We start from the raw sequence: 20,766 nt of genomic DNA, 5'->3' as shown, positions 1-20,766 counted from the left end.
GCGTGCAGCTGGGGCACCCACCAGGGCTCCGCCACACGCTGCAGACGCTGACCGTCCCAACAGCAGGAGACCCTCTCACCACCATCACTGCATTCAAGCCAAACGTGGACAAATACGAAATGCAAACCGCTGCCCACTCTGTTCTCATGTGGCCAGCCTCCGAGGCTGACTGGAAAGGGACGCGCGGGGCTCGCGGCTCAGTCTGACAAAAGCCACCCGGCCGGCTGCCTGGTGGTCCACTAGGCAGGCTGTGTGTGTAGCCACAGGGCCTTGTGTTAGGGTTCTGGTAATGAAGTCTGAGTGTGCTGGCTCCAATTTAGGAAGTGACCAGTGCACTGACTGCCACCTCTCTCTGGAGTGGTCCCCTGCATTAATCACTAGTCTTCAGGAGGATCAACCAAGAGGAAAACTACATTGTTTCTAGGAAGGTTTGGAAGACAAAAGGTTAATTATTCCTCCAAATTCAAAACGACCAAGACAGTAATCTCTGGGTGCTGGGCAGGTGGCTGAGTCGGCCGGTGCACCTCTCCTAGTCCTCCCTGGTCCATCTCTGTGGGCTTAGCGTGCCCATCGGACCATGCTGCTCGGACCCTGTGCGTCCTTGGCTGGGATGCCCTCTTCTGATCAGGCCCTCTGCTGGCTTGGAAAGTGAGAGAGGCCAACAGCCCTTCAGACTGCAGGGCACTGCATGCTGCTGGCCACGATGGGCCACCTGAAAAGATGAGGGGATCATTAGCCACCTCCGTTTGGGCTCAGTTGGGTGAAATCCATTTCACTGGGGCTACACTCTCAACATCTCCTTCAGGTGATATGGATCCCAGACCGTCCACGGCTACGACAGCATCCACGTGGCTATGCTGCCCTAAGCAGGACAGCAGAGGGTCACGAAGAGAAAGGCCCGGCTGTGGTAACTAGGGACAGACGGCAGGCCACGCTGTGGGGCAGCCGCAGGGGCACAGTCTGGTCCGGCAGGTGTGGACTGGAACACGTAGTCTCCAAGGACAGCCTCGTGCAGGTGGAGCCATGGCTCCACAGGGGGTTGCAGGGAGCACTTCCCCAAGTCAACTACACCCTGGGTATCGCTGCATGTGGCAAGCCCCACTGCAACCACGGGAAACACTTGTGGATGTGCCCTTAGGTGGCACTGGGTGTCCCGAGATGGTCCTACCTTGATGAGCCATTGCTAAGAGCACCCCACTTCACATCAGCCGTTAGCCTGAACTTGTACCCCTGACCACTCCTCCTCTCCCCTCGCTGCCTTTACTTGTAAGGCATGGAGCTTATTTGGTAAGGAGGGGTTGGAGGGGTCCTGGAGGCCCAGGACCGCATTCTCCAGCCCAGCAGCCCTCCCAGGCACCGTGGGCGCGGTGACACAGCCAGCTGGCCGCCCAGGGCCTGGCTCAGCAGGTTTGGGAGGGGGTCTGTGGCTTTCCAGTCTCACAGTTCCTCCTGGGACACTGATGGGCTGGCCCACGGCCACACTGGGAGAATCCCTGACCTCGAGCGTGCCTCCCTCTGCCTTCCCGGGGCCCTGCCCGCACACACAGGAGGACTGGTGAGGGAGAACGACAGACTGGACCTTCACACCTTCCCAACTGCTCCAGCCAAACCTCCGGACTCCTGCTCGCTGTCATGAGTAGGGAGGAATATCAACTATGTTTAAAAATCTTGTTTTCTGCTTTGAAATCAATGGCGTGATTCAGGAAAATCAGGGTGACAGGGTGACCCAGGGTTGGCACGGACAGAGCTGGCCTGGTAGGCATGCTGTGCCCGCCCGGCACTGCCAGGCCCAGGGGCGGGCTCTCCCTCCATTCTGGCAACACAATGGCCACTGAACGGAGAGCGGCACCTGCCTGGTTGACAAGGGAGCAGGGAGTGTCTCTCCTTCCCCTCAGGGCCCTCCCTCCACTCTTCAGTATCGCCTCCGCCAGGGTGGGCAGGTACTGAGCAGCCCTCTGTCTGCAGGGCCCCGAGACAGCAAGGCCACGCAGCTCCCCCAGGCCCCCAGCCACGGCCACCATCACGCAGGCCCCAGAGACAGCAAGGCCACGCAGCTCCCCCAGCCGTGGCCACCATCACGCAGGCCTGTGTGGTGCAGCAGCCCAGGTCAAGTCTAATCGAGTGCTCCCTCACCGTCAGTGGCTGCATCTCCGCTGATGCCATTCTTAGGTGCATCAATAGAGTATCAGGGTGTTTGGCAAAGAAGAAGTCACTTGACACTGTGACACTCTGCAGGAGGCCAGGGGGCTGTGACATCTGCGGCTGCACAACCCTCCCACAGGTTTCAAGTCAATGCAGCCTCTCTTCACATCACGCACCCTGCTCTAAAACAGTGTGCACCTGAAGTTGTGCAGAGACCATGGTGTCAAGTTGGATTCTCTTCTCCCCGTTGGGCCTGGGGACATGGCTCAGTTGGTAGAGTGCTTGCCTTCACACACAAGGCCCTGGGTTCCATCCCCAGCACCCAGAAAAGAGAGGAGAAAAAGAGAGATCTTCATTTTATAGAAGGTATAAACAAACATTTTTCAATATACAGAGGGTCCTCGTACAGCCACCATTCGTATATCCACCGAAAAATGCCGGTTTTCAAAGTGCTTAACATCCATCTGTGGGCAGGACAGGGTCCCTGCCTCAGTCCCCGCAGCCTGGTGCCTTTGCAGAGCAGGCCAGGTGTGCTTCTATCAGGGTCAAGTGCAGGGATACAGGGGAGGGCGAGAGTGTCCCAGCACCGAGTGGAGCACAGACTGCAGAGGAGGGGAGCAGAGCTGACCACAGGGCCGGGGGCAGCAGCGGGGCTGAAGGAGCAGTTAAGTGTTTGGGCGACCAAGAGCCCCCAGACTCCATGATGATTCTTGGGAACAAATTCCTGTTTCTTGCAACTCTTGGTGTCCTGTGCAGGGCCACCATACACTTTAAGGATTCAGACCATGACCATTCCCAGGCTCAACAGCAGCACCACGAAGTGACACCACGCTTATTAATGTGAGGAAAACTCAGAAGTTCTTTTTAATGTGTCCTGAGCAGAGCACGGGTGTCTGGGCCCAGAGTGGATGTGAGGGGAGCCACAGTGGGCAGAAGAAGCCCCAACAGGGCGGCAAGGCGTGGCTGGGCTTCCACTCCCCGGCTTCCGCTGTGCTGAGACGCCGGTGCGGCCATCCTGACCTGGCAGCTGCCTCCTCCTCTCCAGAGACATGCCACGCTGGGTGTGACCCAGCCTGCAGGGCCGGACCTCACCTCCAGCTGCAGCCTGGATCCCCTCCTTCCTTCAGTGTCTTTCTCAGCAGGGCCGTCACCCCCCCCCCCGAGTGTGGGTCTTATTAATGTGAGGAAAACCCACAAGTTCTTTTCATCTTTACAAAAAGGAAGGAAAGAAGAAGGGGGGTCTTTGGTCACCAGTGGGGAAAAGTCCCACAAGCAGATGATTTTGGTGCCATGAAGGGACCCTTGGGTCGCAGCTGCAGAAACCTGACCCATGTGGTTGGAGCCACGGCGTAGGTTGACAGCCCATGATAGAAGAGACTCTCTCAAGAGCAGCTCCTCCTTCAGCTAAGACGCCCCAGAGAGTCGGAGAGGGAACTAAGAACTTGTAGAATCTAAGTCAGACTTAGACAGGGATAAGCAGGGATGGAAACAGGGCAGAGAAGTGACTGTGGCAGAGAAGTTGGTGGTGACAGTGGCGTGCTACCTCACACAGCAGCCCGCACTCGGGCGGGGCGGGAGGGTGTGAGACGGCCCTGCTGAGAAAGACACCGAAGGAAGGAGAGAAGCCAGGCTGCAGCTGGAGGTGAGGTCCGGCCCTGCAGGCTGGGCCACACCCAGCGTGGCATGTCCCTGGAGAGGAGGAGGCAGCTGCCAGGTCAGGATGGCAGCACCGGCATCTCAGCGCGGCGGAAGCCGGGGAGCGGAAGCCCAGCCACGCCTTGCCGCCCTGTTGGGGCTTCTGCCCACCGTGGCTCCCCTCACATCCACTCTGGGCCCAGACACCTGTGCTCTGCTCAGGACACAGGAAGTCCCAGCTTGGCTGAGTTCACGTTGACTTCTAAATTCTCTCCGTCGGTGCCTCTGGTTTCTTTCCTGCCCATGTTACAGGTTTCCTAAGTCAAGTGCCATTCTTTGATGCTCTGATTTATTCCTGTTTTCCCCACCTGCTCTGTCGCCTGGGCCAACCCCTGCACCCATCTGGCTTCAGCCAACGGGCAGTTAGCAGACAGTCTGAGGACACAGAGAAGCGGGAGGAATCGCAGTCCCGCCTCGACCTGCCTCCGCCTGGTGGTGTCTTTGGCCCTGCTGCCACCTCCTCCATCCAATTCACACCTGCTGGCTGGAGCAGCTGCAGCTTCCCCAGGTGCTCTCCACCTGCTGGCCCCGCCCTCGGCCTAGGTGGACGCAGCCTCCCTTTCCTGCTGAGGGACGGCTCACCGTGCTGCCTGGTCTGCAGCCCTCATCTCACCGGCCACACCCTCAGCTCTAGTCTTGCTGCGGACAGTGCATCTCCTCGCTGGTTGTCCCCGGCTGACTCGGCCCTTGAGACTGGCTAGGGAGTCCGCAGGTGTGGCAACTGTCCCTTCACTGGCCAGGCGTGTTCCGACACTCCATGTCCCTAGCCTCACTGAAATCAAGCCAGCTCCAGCCAGCTCCTACTCCCTCCGTCGTCCTCCTCAGAGCCAGGGTTGCAAGGCTGGTGCCAAAGACGGCAAGGTGAGGGGACAAGCAGAATCGACCCCAGGACTCCAGTCCAGAAGTCACTGGACAGAGTCCCGAGGTGTGAGCAGTCAGCACCACGGCCAGATCCAGGACCAAGCTGGAGGCCAGAAAGACCTTCAAAGGGGGCTCATTCGAGAGGCTGAACAGAGAAAGTGGACAGCTTATCCTTCTGCCTGTAAGTGCCCTCTCCACTCTGTCTCCAAGATCCGTGCCACTCTGCCCCGTGCAGACCCCACAGCTAAACAGACAGGTCGGCCATGTCCTCACCACCTCCAGGGATCGTCAGGATTGAGACGTCCACAACCCGTGCTGGAAACGAGCTGTAGTTCGTGATTTTAAAATGTGTGACTATCTATTAGATCACCACAGAGAGAAAAAGGATACATGCTTTCTCACCACCCCAACTGTGCCACATCCCAATTTTAGCTACATTATAATGTAACTTTATAAAGTGACCCAAAAGTGTCTTAGCAGATGAAATGTGGCATGAGTTCTGCTCTAGGCACCTGAGTCCTCCTGAGCCAGTGAGCTGCTGAAAGCACCAACACCCCGGAGTCCCCAAGCTCAGGGCCTCGGGGAGCCCACCCACCACCGGGGGTCACAGGTGGCCCCGTGTTATCAGTCATGGCTGCTTCATGTGTGTGAAGCCTCTCGTGGCCGTGCTCAGACGGAGTCAAGGGAGGCAGCACAGCGGGTGGGAGAAGCCGGCACCCTCCACCTGCCCAGTGAGGACGAGGTGGCCCGGGCAGGGTGCCCAACCTCAGTTTCCTCACTGTGAAATGGAGGTGATGCAGCAGATGTCTTAGAGGACTTCCACCTTGACCAACCCTGTTCAAAACCGAGAGGGGAAGACATTTCTGAACCTGCCATCACAACCTCTAACTTGACCCACTCGGTCAGGAATGCTCTGTCCCCGGGAGCACTGGCCAATGGAGGACGCACTTTTTTCTAGTTGTCAGTGGGGGGGGGGGGCGGGGCACAGATGCAAAGAACAAACTGTCTCACCAAAATGCCGACAGTTTTCCTATTGAGAAGTGCCAACTAAGACAGTCATGGAGCACTTGGGTCCCTTCAAGTTGATGTGCTAAACCCCAAAACCCAAGGTGACCGTTCTAGGAGCTGGGTCCTTTTGGGTACCTGGCCCTGTGGCAGAGTCCTCATGAAAGGGTCAGTGCCCTATGAGAGGACCTGGAGAGCTCTGTTCCCTGGCCCTTGTGGGTTCAGGAAGTCTGCAATCAGAAGAGAACCCTTGCCAGATGCTGACCCTCTGGCACCCCAACCATGTCTTCTGGGCACAGGAGTACAGGAAGGACTGTTTCTAAGTTGGTGGATGGCATGTGTGACCGCAGCCACTGTGGACCGCCTCAAATGCAGTGATCTGTCTACAGCTGCACCTGCAGAAGGAGGGGGAAGTCGGCTGGGTGAGGTTAGTGACGAACGCTTCCCCCAAGGTGGCTGTCTAAAAAGAATCCTTTGATGGTGGCTAATTATTTTTCTAATTTCTCCCTTATATTAACGGAGGATTCCAAATGATGGATCGTGCCTGATTGAGATTTCTAGTTAATTGGGTCCCCGTGAACCTGGTCTGCCTATGCTCGCTGAAAAATTACAGTTATTGTTCTTATGTCTGAATAATTACTTCTTCCCTGGCAAAACTGGCCTAATAGGTGCTTTTACCTGTTCTGAAATCTCTGAACTCTAAAGCCTACAGTTTGAAGCTAGTCTTTGAGACAGTCTTCTACAAGTTACTCATGACGTTCTGGGACCTAATGACCACAGCCCTGTCCTTGCTGGAAGTCTCCCCACACAGATGACACATGCACATTGAGGGCACCACAGACTGAAGCTAGTGTGTCTCACGTACCCCAAAGCGTCCCCACGGGGGTTCTCTCAGCTCACCTGTCCTGGGTGGACCCAAGGACCACGGAAATCAATGTACATAGGGGAGCAGGGCTGGGAGGCCATCCTCCAAGGCCCAGGGAGTGGGGATGGCAGGGAGACAGCCCTGGGTGGGGTGCAGAGGGCCCCAGATGGGGTGTGGAGAGGCCACTTTGTCCCCATGCCCTGCCTTCCCACTGGGAGCTCCTGCACCCTGGTTCAACCAGCTGGGGGTTCATCAAGGAGGGACGAGCTTCCCACTCTGCTTCAGCCTTGGAGAGCATCAGACAATGCCCGTGCCTGGTTCCACCAGCCTCTCATGGGAAGCCAGGTCTCAGTGGCTGTCCCTAGAGAAGGCGCACAGCCCCCCCGAGAGACACTGCAGAGGGAGTGGCGCAGGGGACGCTCGTGCTTGCTCCGAGGGAGGCTGCTGGCCTCACTGAGGTCTGCCTCCACGCGGCACACACCTCTGCAAAGGCCAGGGGTCCAGGTTGTAGGCCAGACTTAAGAACCAAGGCCCCAACTGCACAGATCCAAAGACAGTCTCAGGAAAGTGCTAGAATCAATGTCACATCCTCTTTCCATGCTCCACTTTGCAGAGACTGCAGCTGGTGTCCTTTGTCCCTCCTTCAAAAGCCCAAAATCCCTCTGGTCACACCCCAGCTGTTAGATTAGGTAATGCCAGCTGTGGCTCTGTGTCACAGTCACGCATCCTGACATGTGAGAAGGGCACTTGGGTGAGTCGGAGGGTGGCCGCTTCTTGGGCCCCTGGCCCTCCTTTGCCAGTGCGTGAGGAGATGCTAAAGGCGCCAATGAGTCCCTGATGCTCAAGTTTAAGGAGGCGCTCCCTTTCGTGAGCACTGCTTAGAGTCAGGCACCACCATAAGCACCCGTGTGCTGGGTCCACCCACCTCACCCACCCCAGGTCACCAGCCCCCCGTGGGAGAAGCGGAAGAGGAAACTGAGCCATTAGCTGCTCATGTCCTCACCAATTCCTCTCCTCTCTCAATCATTTAAAATGGACACACTAAACGGTTGCCGATTTATCCACAGACAATAAATTCTTGTTTTCTGATTGCATCAAGTGTGTAGAGGTCTGTATGGACCATAGAAAAAGTATCTTTTGTGGACTTTATCTTCCCTGGGTGGCCAAGGATCTGGTCACAGAGGACAGACTCGAGTGTTGACCGAATGAACAACACTAGATGTGACAGTAATCAGGAGGGGTGTGTGGAAACTGTGTGTGTGTGTGAGAGAGCACGTTTGTGTGTATGTGTGTGCATACACGTGTGCACCATTCACACCACATTCAGAGGCCAGAGGGACTTCAGAAACTGTTGTGGGCAAACCTTAGCTGGTGCCTAAATCCCCTCCCCTCCATCCACTCACCATGTGCTTGGGATAGAGCAAAAACTAGCCAGAGCCCCGGGTCGGTCAGTCCTGGGTGTGCAGGATGAGGGAGGCCCCAGGACAGCAGGGATCACTGTAGGAAACAGGTGCTGTGAATCACTGGGCGGACACTGGGGCTTGCTCAGAACTGCCCAAGATGCCCAGGGTGGGAGACAGTGGTCACTAAGACACGCAGGTGCCCTGCTCAGGCCTGGGCTACCCTTCTGTGACTGGTGTCTGTGGCCTGGGGGGACTGCTCTGGCTCAGCACCTCTCCAACGTCACGAGGCAACCGGGGGCACAGACTTGTGGCCCAGAGTGCCCAATGTGGTCGGCCCAGCATGAGAGTGAGAACTCGATTTCCCACTCGCTCCCAGGAGATGCTGGATGCTGGCCTTCTGGCCCCAGGAGAGACATTGAGGACCACTGCTGTCCTGAGATTTGTTGATGAATTGTGTGTGTGTGTGTGTGTGTGTGTGTGAGCCATGCAGACCCAGACAGCCGCAGGGATGGAGACTACTACAGAACTACCTGGTTTTAAACCCTTGGCTCTTCTGTGATTGCTGAGTCCATGTCTGACCTCCCCCTAGAGCCCCGGGTCCATGTGCTCAGCCTCCCAAAGGATGTCCGATGCACCTTGTTTACAAAACCAGACCTCTCCGCCTGCCTCTCCCGAATTCATTACCTAGGTCCTTGTTCTTTCCTGAACTTGCTGTCTCTTCTCAGGACAGGGATGTTCATATAATTAGAAATCCCAACGCCATCCTCAAGGTCAACCTCTCTTCCTAGATTTTAATTCTGGAATTTAAGCTCCTGGTGGGAGGTGCTTGGCCTATGCTGTTCATGACTATACGCCCACCACTCAGAATGATGCTGGCACATAGCGGGGAGCCATCAAGTGTTGAGAGCACCAGCAAGTGACGATTTCCCTGAAACCTCTAGCGTGTGCTTTGGCCCAAACCTTTGTCTGTCACTGGAACGCTGCAGTGGTCTCCTTATCCTCTCCCCATCTGCAATGTCACCCAACTCCAATCCACCCGCCCGCCTTCTCTTTCCAAAGATCAGACTGGTAGCTTTGCAACCCTGTTCATTAACTTCTGATGGTGATTCTCACCCCAGAATGTGTTCACGTAAGATCCAGAAAAGCCCTTCCCATTTTGGCCTGTGTCTTCCCACTCTCACGAGGACCTCAGTCCCTCTGGGCCTCCAGCTCAGGACAGGCTGAGCTACCCCCTTCTTCCTCCCAACAGGCCTGCCTTTCACCACCAGCAAGCACCCTCCAGTGCCAAGCCCCAGTCACCACGTCACATCCACTGGAACACATTCTCCACACAGTTCCTAACACATACCCCAAGGACAAGCACCGCTTCCCCTGCAAGACTGCACACACGACGTGGCTCTACTCTGACAATCGTGCATGTTTTATTGTAATTATTTTCTTACAGGAGTTCCCTATTCACTGGGGAACCTGGTGTCTGGGACACAGAGGTGGCTTTCTTGGCTCTGGTGGTTGCTAGTGTCTGACCCAGCCAGTGTTGGGCAGAGAGATGGGCCCTCGAAATGTTTGCTGAACTGGCCTCAGTTTAATTTAGTGAGCATCAATCAGAGAGCGAGAAATAAACAAACAGCCTCATTCTCTGAAGTCCTCACCTCCAAGGCCAAACTCAAAACTAAAGTAATTACTTGGGTAGATGATTCACGAAAGGAGGAGAAGCATTTGCATTTGAATGAGCTGGTGAGGATTTTCTGCTTATTGATGTTTCTGGAATTTTGCAGATAATGGCTTCAATTCTTTGATTCTTTCATGGTATAGAGAGTAGGCCAGAAAGTTAATCTATTCACCCCTCTCCTATCTGAAACCAGGCAACTTTCAACCAGTTCTGCTGGACAGAAAACATCAATAGAAACCAAGTTTTCAGAGTGTCATGATACAGAGGTGAAGGGCCCATGATGCTCAGATTCTGCGCTCTCAAGAGCTCCTGAAATTAGGGAGGCCTGTTGCTCTCCTAGTATTTAAATAACCTCACATCTGGCCTCCATTTATTCATGCCCTTAGATTCTCAAGATTGGGGCACCAAGAAGGGGGAGGGGCCACCAGGCAGAAAATGGTATCTACATACAGCCTGCAGGGGACCTGGGGCTGAGGCCCACCAGGACCAGCTCAGGAGGCTGTGTGCCTCTCTCTGAGTGAGTCCCTCCGTGGGAGGCCTGAGCGAGGGAGGACACCTCCAGCTCCGAAATAGACAACCTTTTACTGCAGAAGCACACACGGGGGACGCACATGCCCCCCATGGACACACATGAGGCCACACACACCACGTGGACACAGGGGAACACGCACACACACAGATCCCCAGCACCTGCCTCGCCCAGCGGATTTGCGGGCGCTGCTTTAATTAACTCCATGCAGCCCAACGCAGCGGCCTAATCCCGCGCTGACGTCACCTGGGAACGCAGAGGGGACCAGGACGACCCCGCCGCGACCCGGCCCCGCCTCCGCCTGCGCGGGCTGCGCTCGGCGGGAATTAGGGAAAGAGAAATGTTAGTACACTTTTAATTGGAAACCGAGCTCTTCTTTCAGCGCGCTGTTTACTCAGGAGCGGGCACTGCAGCTCAGGGAGGCTCTAATTGAAGTGACGGCTTTGGAGATTACGGGGAACATATGGCCCTGCCGCCGGGCCCTTTATCTGCATTTTCTCATAAAACTGCCGTCCGTGTGTGTCTGCGCGGGCCCCTCGCTCCCGAGGCCTTTGAAGAGGAGCGGGATGCGCGGGCGGCGGGCGGCCAAGTCGGTGCGCCCTGCGCACCTGAGCGCCCCGCACCTGCGCACCAGCGCACCGACCCTGCCTGCCGGCCCGCAGACTGTGCCTACCAGAAAGCAAGCAGGCGCGGGGGAAATTCCAGCCGCTAGGAGTCCGTGGCAGGAGGGGTTGCCAAGGTAACGGAGGTCCTGCTGGCCCTCGCCTGGACGCAAGCCTCTCCAAGCCCAGGCAGGCGCACAAGGCGAGTGGGCACACAGGTGTCCTGGGCAGAATGACATTCCTTTCTCCCTGCCATCAAACAATCAAACATCTAGCCATACACCCTTGCAAGTTCCACCACCAATGGCCACCCTATGAGTCCCCCACAGCTGGCATGTTCTTACTCTATCTGCTCACGGCAGACAAAATACAGGACACATAGTTAAATCTGAATTTTTGACAAACAGCAATATTTATGTTGCAGTGAGCATACTTATTGGAAAACATCATTCATTGCTTATCCAACATTCAAATTATCTGCTCATCCTGGGTTTGCTACTCTCACAACTCCAGCTACTCTGGCTCACTCTAAGGAAGCCCTGCCCCCTCTCCTAACTCCAGACTCACTCTGCCTCAGCACCAAAGCTCTGCAAGGAGGAGCCACCGAGGAAGGCACCCACATCCGGGTCCCTGAGCTGCACTGCCTCTGGTGGTTCTCAGCCTTGGCTGCACCCGAGGCTCACATAGGGAGCTTTACAGAACCCCCAATCCCAGGCTGCATCCTAGTTACATTACTAATGTCCATTTTCAGGAATCCAATGTATTTTTAAATATGTAAGAGCAAGTCTTATAGGGAACAGCTTAAAGGGTACCCACAATCTTTTGCCTGCCTGTTTATTTGGTTGTTGGTGGTCTCTACTAGAATACTACACTTTTAGGAACACAGCTATCTCACTCCAGCATCTACAACAGAACTGTTACACAGTCGGTGCTCAGAAACAGTTGCTTACTCATTGAGCCCTGTGTATGCAAGTGTTCAGCAAATTCCAGCACGGAACAGGTGCAGAGCTGCCTCCACCAATGTTTTCCTACCCCCACTGATCCTCATAAGGAATGCTACTTGGACTCTGTACCTAGAACACAATCGGGGTCCATGGCTTCTACCTGTCTTGTGTACACATGCACACAGGACTCCCATCCCAGGTCTGATCAGGAAAGAACCCCAGAGAGCACACTGCTGGCTTTCTGTGTGTAAAGTGGACTCGGAGCACTAAGATCCCAAGTGGTGTTAGCTACCCTGTCATCCATGTCCATTTAAATCACCAAATGCCACAGTACTCGGAGGAAGCCATAACCTGTCTTGCCACCAATTCCTAGTAAACTGGGCTTTGGGGTTTTCTGTGGTCACAGACACCGGGCAAGGGGGGAATATCAGAGGTGATTCTTCCATTTGCTCACTGAACTGTCTAAAGTATCTCGAGATCCATTTTGAAATCCGCTGGTTGGAAATCTAAATGTGGGTGGGCTTGGCTGGAATGTCAGGGCAAGAAGACCAACACCTTCCCTACAGGTCACCCGGACTCTTATGCATGAGAGCGAGAGGTGAGTCCCTGGCCACTTGCAAAGTTCGGTAAGGAGAGGTCTAAGTCATGAGCTGCAGTCCTAATGCTCGCCAGGCACACTGCAGAGTCCTGCCAGCGTGCCCACAGAGGACCCAACACAAAGGTGGCAGACAGTGCGTTCTTCTTGCCTGTCACTTGCCATGACGCCAAGAAGAACGTACTTGCGTCCCTGTCTCCTGAGAGTAGGTCTGTGGCAGAGGCGGACCTTCGGGACAGCATGTAGATTTTTATACATACCAACTCGCTCCACATCAGACCTTTGTTCGTTTGATTAATGAGGCTGCGGTTTGCACAGCTGATACCACTCATCTGAAAAACCAAGGTCACTTGGTTTTTCCTGCTACCATCAAATAAGCCACAGGAACAGAACCAGAATTTGGCTGAACTGGAAAAACAGGACAAGACGCCCACAGTGGTCCTGACATGTGCTTTAAAGTGCTGGCCCATCTCACACCATGTGGTACTGGGCCACTCCCAAGCCTCCACCGCCTACGGGAGGTGCCTGAGGAGCACAGTGCTGGTGGTGAACTTGAAGGAGGAGGCCAGGGGGGTGGAGCAGGGCATGCATTGTGACTGACCAGAGGGGCTGGAACCTGGTTCAGATCACCTCCTTCTTCAGCTGGGGTCTCTCAGGTAAGAAGTCCTACTGCCACAGCCAGCCAGGGAGAGCTGTGGGTGTGAGGTGAGCACAGCTGTGAGGTCCCCTGCCACACCCAGAGCCCCCCGACGGCTGGGCACCTCAGCGCAGGCTGGATGGTTAGCTCTGGAGCTGGGCGGCCTGGGTGGAAGGCTAGCTCTGGCCCTTCTTCCTCGTCTGTAGGACAGGAATGATCACAACCCGGCTTCCTCATCCCGACGTGAATGCTGAGTGAGCTTACTCACAGAGAGTGCCTAAGGTGGGGCTCTGTAGAGAAAGCCTTCACAGCCCTGAGCTGCCCATCTGGCCAGCTTGCTCTCGTGGAGTTAGCGCAGGAGGAACGATAGCCCATGGACAGCACACTACGACATTAACGTGCCACCAAGCAATTGCTTTTAAACTATGGTTTCTATCTCTCATTTTAATCAAAACTGTTAAGTGTAAATGCATTTCCAAAATTAAGTTACAGTCAATGGAAAAGAGGTAATTTATTGTCTAAATCTGTAGACTGCCTGTCACTTTTTAAGCTCCAAAGATAACTACCCACCTTACAGTCACCGCCTTCTGCCTCAGTATCATGTATCCTGTCTGGGTAATTGGTAGAATTAAGTTCTTACTCTGGCTTATCCCTGATTTGGGTATCCTGTGTCTTTACCTCTCCATCTATTTTATGAAGACAAAACAAATACCCTAGAAGACAAAGGCTTGGTACAGAGGAGTGCTGAGCCTCGGACGAAGGGCACCGAATAATCCTGATGTCAATTTTATGGCTGTGACACTAACAAGAGACAAAACTATTGATTCTGCAAAGAACCAGAAAGGGTCAGCAACGTCACTGCCTCTCGCCTGCTCTCCAGAGGTGCCATGTTAATAAATCAGAAGGTGTCCAGAACGCCTTCCTGCTGGCCCAATGTGCGTGTGTGCTCGACATCTCGGATAATAAAACAGCACTGCATAGATACCGCAGCTACCACGCACTTACTGTACGGCAGCATGCTACCGAATCCTCAGGGCCACAGATGGCATCTTCATCTCATTCTTCACCCTCACCCAGGATAGAAGACTAAATGCACCTATGGTCCTGAAGTTTCAGGGGTTTTACCAGTTCCAAACCTGGGGATCGCAGTCCGTAACTGCTATCTGAAGCAGTATCTTAAACTTCACTCCTCCATCCTCAGGAGTGACCAGGATGAGAATTAAACATAAATAATGGCAGATGTGGGAGTGTGGGGCAAGCAGTCAGTCAGAAAGTGCCGGAGCTTATTTCATAGACACAGACGAAAGCTTCGCCAGGTCCTGGTGATGTGCCTTGTGCTAGGCTGCAGTTGGCGTTTTCTGAGGAGTGCTGCTGGAGGCTTCTGGATGACTGTTGAGAAGGAAATATGACTTCCCACTGTTCCTCATCAATGCACTCTTCATCAGAGTCTTCTCACCTACTCAAACTTCTCACCCATCAGCTTCCCAGGGAAGAACGGCAAGGCGGATCCCTGTGGGCACAGAGCTGCCTGCTGTTCTCCTGGGGTCAGGGCTGGGCGCGTTCCTTGGCTGTGCTGCTCAGGATTCACTACCTGCCTTACGCTTTCTACAACTGAGACAGCATTTAGCGCAGAGCCCGACACAGCCCGGCTGTCTGTAAGAAATCCTTGCTGAACTGAAGGCTGGTACAGCACTGTCTGGAAGGGCGCAGGCGGGGGCGTGCAGGACTGCAGCGGGCAGACCTCTCAGAAGAGACAGACTCTGGCCCAGCAGCGCCTTCGCTCACAGGAACTGTCAGGTTCATCCTTGCTGGACTCAAAGACCCACGCTGCAGGAGAGGAGTCTCATCCACTCCAAAAGGGATCCTCAGAGACACGGGACGCAGCCAATCAGACCAGGGGAAAGACAGGTCCACCCTGGAACAGCTCTTTGCCGTGAAGTTTGGTTCAGAAATCAGACAGCACCTGAGCACCCAGAGGCACTCAGATCATGACCACAGTGACTCTCTATTTCCTAGTCTATCAAAGAAGCACAGTTAAGCTTGGTGAATCCTTCCCATTCTTGCCTGGAATCCTAATTAAGTCCCAGAGATGACTTCAAGACGACTCCATGCCACACCAGCTAGAATGTCCCCGATGCCACACCAGCTAGAATGTCCCCGATGCCACACCAGCTAGAATGTTCAAAACTGGAGCTCAATATCTGAATTGCAGAGCCCCAGGCTGTGAACCCCCTATCCCCTCTTCATGCACCCTGCTACCCTTCTTCTGCGGGCATAACCCTGAGAGGCCTCGGGTCAGCCACCTAGGGGCATCTGAGACAGAAGAGCACGGAGAGGAGAGGTGTTGGTGAAACGATGGGTCTTTGAGCCTGGAGCCACCCAGAGGTGCAGGAGGCCCTGCAGCAGAAAAGGGCGACGGAAACTGCCACTCGCTGGCACCAGCCAAGCCCTGGTTTGCACGGCCTCTTGTCCTTCACACAGCCACCCACACAGGAGGTATTTCCAGCCCCTTCCCTCCAATGAGAGGTAGAGTGCGGGAGAGGGGACGTGGCTTGCCTGGGGCTGTGTGGCTTGTGGGGGGGGGGGGCGAGACTCGCCTTCAGACCTGTCGTCTCCATGTCCCAAGACCCCGGCACTGCAGTGCAGAGAAGGAGACCTCCCACGCCCCCTCCTCCGGCTTCGACACCTCGTGTCGCGCAATCCGTGACCAAGAGCTGACAAGGTGAGTCCCAGGAGCCACCAGGCATTCCCAGGGCTCGTGAGGTACCCCCTGCCCCTCAAGCCAAGTTACTGGAAAACATGAAGAGCCTCAACACAGAGCCAAAGAACTGCTCCTGTAGGGAACAGCAGGAACCCAAGCTCCGGGGCAGGGGAGGAAACCGCGTCGCAGGCCTAGATGCCAGTGCTGTGGAGGACGGCTGAGAAGAGGAGAACCCGGCGGTCGAGCAGCCAGGAGACCGCGGGGCCTTCAGGAGCAGCAGACCCTGTGCCCGGGGAAACCCCAACGTGCATGAGCAGTCTCCTTTGGGCTCTAGTAAGAGCAAGGTCTCAAAGCCAAAGCTGGCAAGGACTTTAAAAGGTCACACAAACAGGACACAGTTCCTTGGTCCACACAAGACACACACACACTGTGCCGTGCCCGCTGCACACCAGCCCCACGCTGCGGCCGGAGAGCCACACCCCACGTCTGCAGCGCCAGCCACTGCAGCGTGCGCCCTCACACCCACCGGCACTGGGAAGACCCTCCAGAAAAGCCCGGGTGCTGGGAAGAGCCCACATGCCAAAGAGCAAGTCTCAGGAACACCCTCAAAGTCACGCTGTCTTCAGTCAGGGAGACTTCCAAGCGGGCAAACCCACATAACATGCTGACCCACCAGGGACCCCAAGGTGAGAAGTGCAAATGGGTAAGAGGAAAAAGCCCAGCTGGGGATGGGAGAGGACAGGGAGTTCTGAGGAGTGGTTCCCAGAGTACAAAAGGAACTCAAAAGTCACCTAAAACCCAACCCAATAGGGTACGGCTCCCGGGCGGGATGAAGACACTAGTGGAAAAGCTCACAAAGTTGAATAGTGCTATTGCTGTCCTCCTCCTCCTCCTCCTTCTCCTCCTCCTCATCATCCTCTGGCTGTGTGCTGGAGAATGAGTGGGTGCGGGAGGGACCCCACACATCAGGATCCAGTGTATGCAGACTGGAGAAGGAGGCTCAGGAAAATCACTTTGGTTTGTCCCAGTGTTTGGACCCCATGAATGAAATACCCACACAGAGGCCAGAGGCGCCCCTGGTGTGGTGTGGGCTGGATCACCTCCCAGGCACCCACCAACCCACCACAAGAGCCTGGGGTTCTCCCTGGTCCACACTGCCCAGGGAGCCAAAGAAAACTGTCCACTGCTGGCCACCAATTCCACCTGTCTGCTTGGGCAGCTGCTCCCAGGCCACTGGCAAAGCAGGACAGGACAGGAGGGGCCAGGCCTCGTCAGACAAGTACACCCGGCACTGAGAACCTCCCGTGCAGAGCCCCGGGTGGCCGTGAAACCAGGAACCCTGGACGGAGGCTGCCCAGGCACCGCTGATACAGTCCTCCAGCACTGTCCACCTAAGCGCAGGACCAGCAAAGGCACTCCCCACGCCGCGGGCCAGCCTGCACCCTCTGACACGCTCTGTGACCACCATCTGCCACTTCACCCTCAGCCCTGCCTGCAGCCTCGGCTGCGGCCCCTGGGTCTCCATTGGCCTTGCTTTTAGGAAGCTAATTAGACCTCCTTTGCTAGTTAGTCGTCATTGACAAGCCAATCTCTCTCTACGGGACCCTCAGGTGATCGGAGACCTCCTAAATGCATCATTCAAATCCAGCCCAAATGTTCTGAATGTGCTCTGACCAAGGCACAGCTCACCAGCAAACTATGATTACATGTGAGGGACACTAGAATTCTATTAGGGACTGTATGTCTCTTTGGGATACTACGGACTCTGCAATCGACTACAGACCCACAGGGAATTCCATTAGAACAGTCCCTGTTTAGACAATTACTTGAATTTAGGAACCTGTCAACGAGATGCCACCTGGCCAACCTGCCCTGCTCTGTTAGCTCGTCAGGGTCCTTCTGAACGTTGGGTGTGCCACGCAGCACTCCCTGCCAGGACTGTGTCATCCGCACATGGGATAAGCCTGCCTTCTGTGTCCTCAACCGAGTCAGCCCGTCGATGCTTCACTCAGCAAACGCTTATAGTACTGCTCCCTGAAGCACCCCACTCACAGAACCTGGGGGCGCTGCATTGTCCTGGGCAAATCCTCGAACTGTTGGCTTTCTGTTCGGCCCTCATAGGAGGCAGGTGTCTTTCCTTAAAGGTGTGATTCACCTCCTCAGGTATTTATGGATTGCTTGAGCTTCTCCCAACAGCACGCCAGCTCTGTAAGGGACCAAGGAGCCACCGGATTGCTCCCTCGCGGTCATGGCCGAGACGATCTTCAGCATACAAGTCATTGGCAATGCAAGACAAGCGGCGTTTATATAATTGACAAAATTCTGGTTGAGACGCTAATGTCACCTCATCCAAAGCTGCACCAACAGTCCGAGATTTTAGTGCTGAAAAGGACAACAGGCTCTGCCAGAGCCGCCTCCCTCCCACCTGCAGAGCTGGCGCCCGCCCGAGGCAGGTCTGTCTCTTGAGCAACTGGCTCCTGGGACCTGTTAAGCCAAATGACACTCCCAGGTTCCCCGTGTGAGGTCAGAACTGCCTCCTGGTGCCCGTCCATCTGTAGTGCGAGGACCTGAAGGTTTTGTTCCATGGCTGAATGAATGAATTCTTATGTTCCCCAAAGTGAGGAAACACCGAGGGGTGCTCTGACCACTGAAGCTGACATCTGTGCCCCACTTGGTCTTTACTTTCTGCCTAAACCCCTGAAATCCCTTCATCAGGAAGGTGAGACCTCCCCACCTGGCCCACGCTCGTCATCAGGCCAGGGTTCCCCACGTGCATACAGCAAGCACTAGAGCTGTGTCTCCCGGGTCAGCGCGTGAATGCAGGGAGTGGCAGGCTCCAGAGGGACAGAGTGGGATGAACCTACGGCTGTGAACATGGCCAGGAAAGGGCCGTCATGACTCTATCCACATTTCTGGGCCCCACTGTCTCTGCCCTGCTCGAGGTGGCCACAGTGCAGTGCCCCCTGAGAGGTCAGCTAAACCTGCCAACCTTTAGAATGTGGCCCACTGAACGCCCAGCAGCCAAGCCCCTCAGCCCTGTGTCTGAGGATGGCCTGGCCACAGGCTTATGTCCCTGGAAGGAGGACTCTGGCCTTCTGGGTGGGCACGTCCCCCTTAGGTCACACTGGCCTCTGACCACCATGGCCCCAAAGCCTTTGGGACTCTGAAGATTTCGCATCACCCTGAGGAGAAGGCCTCAGTGGGTGGGTACAGCAAGACAGGTGACAGGGCGCGGGTGAGCCACCTGGTCCAAGCAGACACCACGCAGCTCAGTTTGCAATGGCCCCGTTGCCCCAGGAGACCTGGACTGTGTCTGGGAGATGTTTCCCTCCAACTGAGACAAACCCGGAACATCAAGCCCGGCAGGAGCTCTCTGGTACCAGCAAGTCGGGCGGCAGGTGGGGTGGGCAAGGAGAGCCCACTGGGAGGCAAAGCAAGCCCACAGCAGCTTCTGGGAGGAACGGCCACCCCCGCCAGCCGGTGCCCGACACTGGAGAACACCAGGCTTTGCCCACACAGCCTGCCTCACTCCTCGACAGAAAGCCTGCTGTTGGGAGGCAGGGGGTCACCACCATGTCCCCACCCTGGAGTGGCACTGACAGTTCAGGAAGCTTCCCAAGGTCAGATGGAGGTGCCCGCTGAGGTGCCCGCTGGCCAGCGTCTGGCCCTCGACCCCAGCACCACGCTTAGGCGGCTCAGGCTTGTTCCTTCTTTAGGAAGCAGTGTGTCTAGTGAGGCCCCGGGCTCCGGCCTGGCTGATCCCTGGGCAAACAGTGCCAAGTCAGGCCCGGGAGGACCCTTGTGAGGCTTGGCTCCCGCGGGAGTGACGAGCCGGCAACACGCCGGCAGGGCCTGGCCCACGTGGCGGCCGCTCGCCTGCTGGGCGTGGACGCCGTCCTGGGAGGCGGGCTCCAGAGGCAAGACCAGAGGGGACCCTGAAGATCTGGTGGGAGTGGGGCACGATGGGAGCTGCAGGACAGGGGCGAGGGCACAGGGTCCCAGGGAGGCCAGAAACGAGCGGTGAGGACACAGGCACTGGCACGCAGTCTGGGGTCGGGACTGGACTGGGATCACACAGCAAGACCTGGCGAGGTCCCAGGAGGGTCACCTCACAGTGCCGCAGTCTGGCTGGGCACAAATCACGAGCCACTGAAGCAGGAACAAACTTTATTTTTAAACTGCAGGAGAACACTTCACACAGCTCCCGGGGAATCCTCCCGAACGCGCCACGAGGCTTGTCCAGGAACCCCCAGCCAGAACTATCTCTCCCGGAAATCCCTCCTCCTGCACTTCCCCAACCAATGGGAACTCTCGGGGAATCCCCGGAAATCCCCACGAGAACTCCAAAATAGTGCGAGAACTCAAAAGTTGCGGCAGAGGTGGACAGGCAGAGGCGCCTGTCAATCAATACTGTTGGCAAAATGCCAGGGGCCATACAGACTCAGCCGTGGCTCTCAGCATCACAGGACCTCGAAGGCTCTCGAGGGAGTCACTGTCCCAAGGGGGCAGCACCCTGAGCACATGCTGTGCCCGGCCAGTGTCCACTTGAGGTCCATCTCTGGCCCCTGCTCTGTATTCTGCACTGCCCACCTCCTCAGCTTCCCTGCCCTGGAGGCACTGGGGCCAGGGCAGGGCGGGTGATGAGGGAGAAACGCACCCTGACCCGAGTGAGACTCCAGCCCTCTCACCGACAGCTGAGGACACAGGCTCAGAGCAGGCCTGCGACTGTCCCCTTGCATGTCCAGCTCCAGAGCGTCACGTACAGGGACTCTGAAGCCCAGCAAGGGTCCGTGCTGTGGGGTGCACACCTCTCCTCCTTCAGGTTCCATCTGGAGCCTGCTTTGGCCACGGGAACTTGGTAGACATGACATGGGGCTGGGCACGCTGCCCACACTACTGCCACACAGAGCAGGACCTGAACCTGGTCTCCACCTGGCACGAAGCTAAGGTCAGCAGACGCTGCCAACGGAAGTTCCTCGGCCCAAAGCAGCTGCTCCAGCTAACCCAGGGACTTGGGAATGCATGGTCCAGGGCGAGGACCACGCGCCAGGGGATCTGGGAGTAACTTGTTACACAGCGTGTTCCAGGCATTCGCTGCCTGGTAAGAGATGACTCCAA

General features: G+C 56.0%; 1 protein-coding gene across 1 annotated transcript in view; it reads right to left on the bottom strand.

Annotated features, from left to right (window-relative positions):
- Lmx1a (LIM homeobox transcription factor 1 alpha) overlaps nt 1–20,766 on the bottom strand; it is a 123,844-nt gene that overhangs the window by 16,668 nt on the left and 86,410 nt on the right. The window lies entirely within an intron of this gene.

The sequence above is a fragment of the Marmota flaviventris genome, chromosome 12 (genome assembly GCF_047511675.1).
Source record: "Marmota flaviventris isolate mMarFla1 chromosome 12, mMarFla1.hap1, whole genome shotgun sequence".
Taxonomy (NCBI): Eukaryota; Metazoa; Chordata; class Mammalia; order Rodentia; family Sciuridae; genus Marmota; species Marmota flaviventris.
This window is presented reverse-complemented; position numbering and strand designations above follow the sequence as displayed.